This window comes from Parasteatoda tepidariorum, chromosome 5, assembly GCF_982258835.1.
Source record: "Parasteatoda tepidariorum strain Cologne lab strain chromosome 5, Ptep-v5.0, whole genome shotgun sequence".
NCBI lineage: Eukaryota > Metazoa > Arthropoda > Arachnida > Araneae > Theridiidae > Parasteatoda > Parasteatoda tepidariorum.
Genome location: NC_141759.1, coordinates 107,850,332 through 107,858,253, shown reverse-complemented (window position 1 = coordinate 107,858,253; position 7,922 = coordinate 107,850,332). Strand labels below are relative to the sequence as shown.

Sequence of the window (7,922 nt, the reverse complement as noted above, 5' to 3'; positions counted from 1 at the left end):
CTGAAATTACCAAATCAACTACTGCAAAAAAAAAGATAAAGAAAAATGTTTACCAGTTACTACGGGAATCTAAATCACTCCAAATTCTCAGCCATCTCTTTTGCTCTGCCAATAAATTCTCCAATGAGTGACAACTCAACATGAAATCCCCTCTGATTCCCCAACATTAGCTGCTACAAAATCAACTGACTCCCAACAACTCTCATTAGTGAAAGTCACTCAGAAGCAGACAGCTCAAAAGCCTACAAGAAAACTACCTCCATTTCTCCACAAATTTAAACATTTCAAAAAACGAATCAGCAAACCTTATGATCAACCAACTTACATGAACCTTCCAATTTTCATAATCATCTTAGAAAATACGACTCATTAAAGAATAATTTATGAATTCTAATAAATCAATAATGACGACACCCCAGTCGAAAGATACCAGTTCGGACATATGCAGGCTACTTGCAATGACCAATCACGTTGCCTGAAAAGTTCTATGCCTTAGCTCTTTTTCCAATGTGATAAGGAAAAATAAACGCTACCCAAATGCTGAATACTCCTGAGGAGAGGAAATGAACATTAGGGTGATCCTCGGCTCGGGAGTAAACCATGCCTAGATAACACCTTGATGTTCCAAGCCGTCATTCTCACCAACACTTCCTAACGTCAAGTCTCAGTCTCCTAAGGGCAGAATTACTAGATGAAGAACTCGGATGCCCGCATCCGTGAGCAATACACCATATCAAGCAAAATCAAATGCTGCTACAATTGTGCATCCCTCATTAAATGAATTTCACGAGATATGAATGTAACTAAAAGATTTAAAAGCACTCGGGATTTAGTTTTGCTTAGAAAACATCGCCTCATCTTTTCTAAATGCTTTCTTTTGGACAAAAATGTGGACATTTGAACAGCGCTCTTTCCTTCATCAGTGCTGAGTAACATTTTTGTGAAATCTCAGGATGGCAAACTAGCCTGGTAACACTTTGTTTCCCACTTCAAGAATTATCTTCAGAGTTGAGACTTACTTCTGCTGTCTAAATGTCCAAGTAATATTCTATCTATCGGCGATGTGTTGCTTAGAAAACATCGCCTCATCTTTTCTAAATGCTTTCTTTTGGACAATAATGTGGACATTTGAACAGCGCTCTTTCCTTCATCAGCGCTGAGTAACATTTTTGTGGACAATAATGTGGACATTTGAAGAAAGCTCTTTCATTCATCAGAGCCGAGCAATATTTTTGAGAAATATCATTCTTCATTTAAGAGGATGGCACAATAGTCTGGTAACACTGTTTCCCACTTCAAGAATTATCTTCAGAGTTGAGACTTACTTCTGCTGTCTAAATGTCCAAGTAATATTCCATCTATCAGCGATGTGTTGGTTAGAAAACATCGCCTCATCTTTTCTAAATGCTTTCTTTTGGACAAAAATGTGGACATTTGAACAGCGCTCTTTCCTTTATCAGTGCTGAGTAACATTTTTGTGAAATCTCAGGATGGCAAAATAGCCTGGTAACACTTTGTTTCCCACTTCAAGAATTATCTTCAGAGTTGAGACTTACTTCTGCTGTCTAAATGTCCAAGTAATATTCTATCTATCGGCGATGTGTTGCTTAGAAAACATCGCCTCATCTTTTCTAAATGCTTTCTTTTGGACAATAATGTGGACATTTGAACAGCGCTCTTTCCTTCATCAGTGCTGAGTAACATTTTTGTGAAATCTCAGGATGGCAAAATAGCCTGGTAACACTTTGTTTCCCACTTCAAGAATTATCTTCAGAGTTGAGACTTACTTCTGCTGTCTAAATGTCCAAGTAATATTCCATCTATGGGCGATGTGTTGCTTAGAAAACATCGCCTCATCTTTTCTAAATGCTTTCTTTTGGACAATAATGTGGACATTTGAAGAGAGCTCTTTCCTTCATCAGAATCGAGCAATATTTTTGAGAAATCTCATTCTTCATTTAAGAGGATGGCACAATATTCTGGTAACACTGTTTCCCACTTCAAGAATTATCTTCAGAGTTGAGACTTACTTCTGCTGTCTAGATGTCCAAGTAATATTAGATCTATCAGCGATGTGTTGGTTAGAAAACATCGCCTCATCTTGCTAAACATCGCATCATCGCATCTAAATGCTTTCTTTTGGACAAAAATGTGGACATTTGAAGAGAGCTCTTTCCTTTATCAGTGCTGAGTAACATTTTTGTGAAATCTCAGGATGGCAAAATAGCCTGGTAACACTTTATTTCCCACTTCAAGAATTATCTTCAGAGTTGAGACTTACTTCTGCTGTCTAAATGTCCAAGTAATATTCCATCTATGGGCGATGTGTTGCTTAGAAAACATCGCCTCATCTTTTCTAAATGCTTTCTTTTGGACAATAATGTGGACATTTGAAGAGAGCTCTTTCCTTCATCAGAATCGAGCAATATTTTTGAGAAATCTCATTCTTCATTTAAGAGGATGGCACAATATTCTGGTAACACTGTTTCCCACTTCAAGAATTATCTTCAGAGTTGAGACTTACTTCTGCTGTCTAAATGTCCAAGTAATATTAGATCTACCAGCGATGTGTTGGTTAGAAAACATCGCCTCATCTTTTCTAAATGCTTTCTTTTGGACAAAAATGTGGACATTTGAACAGCGCTCTTTCCTTCATCAGTGCTGAGTAACATTTTTGTGAAATCTCAGGATGGCAAAATAGCCTGGTAACACTTTGTTTCCCACTTCAAGAATTATCTTCAGAGTTGAGACTTACTTCTGCTGTCTAAATGTCCAAGTAATATTCCATCTATGGGCGATGTGTTGCTTAGAAAACATCGCCTCATCTTTTCTAAATGCTTTCTTTTGGACAATAATGTGGACATTTGAAGAGAGCTCTTTCCTTCATCAGAATCGAGCAATATTTTTGAGAAATCTCATTCTTCATTTAAGAGGATGGCACAATATTCTGGTAACACTGTTTCCCACTTCAAGAATTATCTTCAGAGTTGAGACTTACTTCTGCTGTCTAAATGTCCAAGTAATATTCCATCTATCAGCGATGTGTTGGTTAGAAAACATCGGCTCATCTTTTCTAAATGCTTTCTTTTGGACAAAAATGTGGACATTTGAACAGCGCTCTTTCCTTTATCAGTGCTGAGTAACATTTTTGTGAAATCTCAGGATGGCAAACTAGCCTGGTAACACTTTCTTTCCCACTTCAAGAATTATCTTCAGAGTTGAGACTTACTTCTGCTGTCTAAATGTCCAAGTAATATTCTATCTATCGGCGATGTGTTGCTTAGAAAACATCGCCTCATCTTTTCTAAATGCTTTCTTTTGGACAATAATGTGGACATTTGAACAGCGCTCTTTCCTTCATCAGTGCTGAGTAACATTTTTGTGAAATCTCAGGATGGCAAAATAGCCTGGTAACACTTTGTTTCCCACTTCAAGAATTATCTTCAGAGTTGAGACTTACTTCTGCTGTCTAAATGTCCAAGTAATATTCCATCTATGGGTGATGTGTTGCTTAGAAAACATCGCCTCATCTTTTCTAAATGCTTTCTTTTGGACAATAATGTGGACATTTGAAGAGAGCTCTTTCCTTCATCAGAATCGAGCAATATTTTTGAGAAATCTCATTCTTCATTTAAGAGGATGGCACAATATTCTGGTAACACTGTTTCTCACTTCAAGAATTATCTTCAGAGTTGAGACTTACTTCTGCTGTCTAAATGTTCAAGTAATATTAGATCTATCGGCGATGTGTTGCTTAGAAAACATCGCCTCATCTTTTCTAAATGCTTTCTTTTGGACAATAATGTGGACATTTGAACAGCGCTCTTTCCTTCATCAGAGCCGAGCAATATTTTTGAGAAATCTCATTCTTCATTTAAGAGGATGGCACAGTAGTCTGGTAACACTGTTTCCTACTTCAAGAATTATCTTCAGAGTTAAGGCACTTACTTCGGCTGTCTAAATGTCGAAGTAATATTTAACACATTGGCTATGTTTTGTTTTGAAAAATGCATACCTGCCACTGAGTACTCCCGTGGTGGGAAATATGGTAAATTCATTAAGTGAATAATCTGCCTTCAGACGCTTGTGAAGTAATTGGATACGTCATGTAACATCTGCATTATCAAGGTTAAACAAAATTAGTGAACCAATTTTTCTGGCTCTTCAGTGTTATATGTAAATGACGAAAATTGATAGGGAAGAAAGCTAAAAATTGAAAATATGTAAGAAATCCACGTGAATAAGAATATAATTTTTTCGTAAAAAAATGGGAATATTGAAATGACCCTTCTTTTTCAACTCTAAAATTCTGAAGAAAAAAAATGGAGAAAGGACGAAAAAAACCTTTCTTCAGCATTTAAAAATTTTTAATCGAAAGAAAGGAAACAGAAAATTTTAATATTTTATTTTAAAAAAAATCTGATGAAAAGGTATATCTTATTTTTTTCATAAAAATTTAAATTTTGGGGGAGAAAAAAAATTGAAATATTGAAGTTTTGAATTGTGTTTATTCAAATAATCATCTAGGGTTCCGTCTTCATTATCCATCAAATAAACACTTTTTCAAATGAGGACACACCAATAACTGATTATAAATAGCAAAATTTAGATATCTGAGCTTTAATGTGTGTTTTTGTAAACTTTTAATTGTGTCACAAAAAAGGCTATAACATGCCTCTTAATAATCCCAATTTTAACAGTATAGACGTTTTTTGGGGGGATCACTATAAATAGTTTAAGAAACTGTGATCAAAAAAGTGTATCGCATATCTATCTTATGATTAATATTATACTAAGCCTTAACTTTATCAAACTAATGTGTAATAAATATCACACAGGCTTTTATAGGGTAAAGAAATTACCATACTTATATTATTAAACTTATCATTTACAAACTTTTTTTATTTCCTTGATTGACGGGAGAAAAGGAAACCTAATCTAACCAGAGAGGATATGTAACGAGGCTGATATTTTTCTTTCTGAAAAATTGTGCAGGACAGAACAATATTTACTAGTCACTCAGTCTAGTACATACTTAAATTATATCCCTAAGGATAATGCTATTCCCCTCAATCTAAGACTATAAAATTTTAACCAAATTTTTCCTGATATATTTCATACATGTTTTTTCATTCATACCTTATTTGGAATTTGTAATGATTGCTTGTGCTGAATTATTATAATACGATGAATTATGAGATTCAAAAATTTGATCAAAAATAAGAGTTAGACTTTCTTGAATTGCCCGAAAAAATTTTGAGAACACACTACTCTCCAAAAAAAGGGTTCCCAAAGTTTTCCCTGTTAATGCATTTTAGAATATAAAATAAGCAACAAACACTGTGTTTTTATCCTAAAGAATCGATAGATACCAGGTACTACAAAGCATGAAGTTTAAGAAACCCGGCTATGTTATAAATTAGGTTAAGAATTTAAATTAATAAAAGTCGACATTATGAGAGTTTGAATACTTGCTGAAAATTTAAAAATTTGCTTTTCAAGAGTGCTGTCGATATTGAGCTAGCATAGTCTTTAGCTGTTGGTCTTCGAAATGAATAAATATTTTCCAACGAGAAAAAGTTCTAGAGAAATTATAGTAGAATTTTTCTATTGAATAATTTTTGTTATAAGGAAAAATAATTTCAGTAAAATAAAAAAATAAATCCAAGTTAAAGGTTTGTAAAGCATGAAAGTAAATTAAAAGGAATTGGATCAATAAGTAAAATGTGAAAATTTGTTGAATTAATTTTATTCCGCATTGTAAATGAATCCAACGTAAAGTTTGTAAAAAGTGTAAATATATAATTATATATATATATCTGATAATCTTTAATATTTTTCTGGTAAACCTTTTTTTTTTTAATTCAAAAAGAACAATAATTGGTATCAGATAATACAAATGATTTTGTGACAAATTAACAAGTTCAAATTCGATGTCAGCTAGAGATTGAACAAGGACAGCGCAAATCATAAAAATGTATATCTAGGGAGAGGATGCTTCTGAGAAATGCTAAAAGGATAGAAATTTCCAGGAGATGAAATGAAACTAAAACATCGAAAACCGTGAGTATTTGTGTTTTATAGTTTTTTAGTTTACGTATTATGTATATTTTTTATATCTTCTAATTTAATAAAAAATATTAATTATAGGATGGAATTGAAAAATACAACTTTTTCATCATTTTATGAATCAGAATAGACTCAGTGGATGGTTAACTGTATAAAGAAATAAATATAAAAAGTGAGCTTGTAACTATACTATCGCTGCCTAGATAAAGCTGATTTTCTATCAAACATAAGAACATTTTTTTTTCTTGCTGAAATTTAGTTTTATGTTACTTTCATACTGTTCAACAGTGTTGAAAATCTAAACCATGCAACTTAATTGCTAAATATTAATTTTCCTATTTGATAAATGAAGACCAATGGGGAAGAACGGTTTATGTCCATTTTTCACAAAAGAGACCATCGCCAACTGTTGCATTTTGAGGTTTTGACAAATCTATAGCGTAGAAAATCTGTTCTTCCCTAGAGTTATTACAGGGTGAGGATAGCCATGCTGGCAAAAAGCGGTTTCTATCCTAGGGTAGAAAAGACAACGAAACTTTTAGTGAAGGAAACGCTAGTGAGGAAGTATTGGTTCGAGAGTTTTAAGGAAAAAACTGTCTTGTCCACCCCATTTTAATATTTTTTTTAACATCAGAAATTTCAAATTTTGTTTTTAAATTTTTAAGAGTTAACATTCGTATTTATATTTATTTTTACTATTTCAATCGAATACTTGCTCCTGAAAATTCTAAAACTTTATAATTCGTTTTTCTTAGAATCAGCTTTTTTGGATGTAAATTTGATGCTTTAAAAATGAATTTGGTTTCTTTTCAAGACTTTGTTATTTAAAAATATGAAAATACCAACTATTGTATATTTTTTTCTTCTTTGAAACACGATTGACCAAAATAAAATAGTGTCATTATTTTGTTTACTATTGTCAACAAATCGCAGTTGACAAAATAATTTGGTTGCCGTATAAAACCTGTCATTAAGATATTAATGTTAAATGGTATTGTTTATTTTTTGTGTCATGTAGCTTAACAAGAATTTAGCACGCAGTTGTAAAACTTGCATAGTTTCTTCGTAGATGAGGAAACAACATCCATTTGTAGACGGGAATTCGTTAATTAACTGCCGATGGGATATCAAAAGGGTTTGAGTGAATGCCGAATCTTAATCTGAATGGCGAAATAAAATTTTACATTCTCACAAATGTTACATCCTAATAGCTCAAATGTAATGTATTAATTAATCATTATGCACACTCCAACGTTTAGTCTAGTTTTTTTTGTTTAAATTGTAGTTTTTTTTTTTTTTTTTTTTTTTTTTTTTTTTTGGAAATTTTTTATAATTTTAAAATTTCTGCGCTTTGTGTTTTATTAATTATAATTTTTTATTTATTATTTTTTGAGTTTTTTGAACATATTTGATTTTATTAACACTAGATTGCCTAAGGAAGTCATTTTGACTGCTTTTAATTTCAATTAGAAAAACAATGATGTATATAATGACACAATTTCTTAGAATTTTGTGACTTTTTGTACCACATAATTTTTTTTTGTTAATATTTACTAATAACTTGTTATATAACTGTAAATAATGTAAAAAATGTTAAAAATTAATTTAAACAAATTTATTTACGCATTCGCAATCCAGTCATTTTGACTGCTTTTGGGCAATGTAGGTATATACTAATTTTCCGTCTTTCTAGTGTTAATGTCTTTTTCTAATTTTAAGAATACAGAAAAACGTGACTTTTTGTTGAAAGTGAAGTTAGCTTTTTTGAGTTCGAATATTTTACGAATTATTGATTTAAAATTTAGTCTTATATACTTTATTTAAATTTTTTGGGCAAAATTTTCATGCCTGAA

At 32.1% G+C, this 7,922-nt stretch overlaps 1 pseudogene across 1 annotated transcript in view; it reads left to right on the top strand.

Annotated features, from left to right (window-relative positions):
- The first annotated feature begins 3,559 nt into the window (after positions 1–3,559).
- Positions 3,560–7,922, top strand: part of LOC147809963 (afadin-like) — a 38,697-nt pseudogene continuing 34,334 nt past the window's right edge. The window contains exon 1 of the transcript XR_015433547.1: positions 3,560–3,898. The product of XR_015433547.1 is annotated as an afadin-like (transcript). The remainder of the gene's footprint in view (positions 3,899–7,922) is intronic.